Source organism: Abrus precatorius, unplaced genomic scaffold (assembly GCF_003935025.1).
Source record: "Abrus precatorius isolate BTA unplaced genomic scaffold, Abrus_2018 Scaffold4, whole genome shotgun sequence".
NCBI lineage: Eukaryota > Viridiplantae > Streptophyta > Magnoliopsida > Fabales > Fabaceae > Abrus > Abrus precatorius.
In genome coordinates, this window is record NW_020874384.1 from 10,103,012 (window position 1) to 10,104,259 (window position 1,248).

Sequence of the window (1,248 nt, forward strand, 5' to 3'; positions counted from 1 at the left end):
TTTGGATTCCACGGATTGAACAAGAGGTTTAGCCTTCCATCGAAAATCTTACCCCACGCAAGAATGAGAAAATGACAAGAGAGTTTGAGAGAAAGTAAAAACAAAGATTCTTATTTTGACCAAGTCTCAAAATCTCAAAGTGTCTAATCACCACCTCCAATTCAAAACGTTATTAGTCTATTTATAGGTTTTGATTAGGGTAAATTAAGTGGCCAAAATGCGAGCCTCAATAATATCTAAAAGCCCAAATACAATTATTAAATGACAAGGGTACAAATTCAATTCCGCAACAATATTCAGCAAATCTGTCTCAACTTCAAAAAATCATAAAAAATTGAAAACATCTCCAAATCCAAATATCCATATATGCATTTTGAAGCTCTAGATGTGTAAAATCTAATGCAACTAGAATCAACCAAAAATGATATCTATAGAAAAAGTTATGGCCAAAAGAGTAGTCAGAGGTTAGAATAACCAAAAATACGAAATTAAAACATTTATTTGTAACGAGCTTAATTTATTCAAATAACTAGAAAATGATAAAAAATCTAAAAATAAAGCATATGAAAAATGTTTATTAGTCAAAATAAACTATAAATATAAACCTAGAATATGTCACATCAAATTCTCTCACACTTAAGATTTTGCCCTCCGGGGCAAATTACAAAATCAAACCATAATGGACCTAAAACAAATTAGGCAATGTACAAAGCCCATCAAGTTCAAATATCATTATTAGAATAGAAATCAATCATCACACTTCAAATTGACAAATGGACTTATCAAATCAAGTGAATGAACCATAAGAGATAGAATCCTCACACGATATACTCTCAATCACACAAGCGTATAAGGTAAAGTGTGTCACTCAAAATGTAGAACATGAAGCATGATCATCCATAAGCTCGCGTATTGCCTACTTCTCCACTAGAATTCACACATACACACAAAAATCAAGAGGACTTTTCTAGGTTATAAAGGGGCATAGTGAAGGTGAAAAAATTACAAAGGTAATTAAGCTAAAACTAAAGAGGATATAAGAATAATGTGGAATGATCCAAAGAAAGTAAGCATAAAAGTAAATCCCCTAAACAAAGATATAATGTAATACAATCCAAAAACAATCATCTTTTACTTTTGCTAGCTATCTAATGCTCCTTTTTCTTTTTATTGCTTACTTTTTCTTTCTTTCTTTCTTTTTTTTCTTTGTTTCTTCTTTCTCTTCTTTTTTTTTTTTTTTGAGTAGCT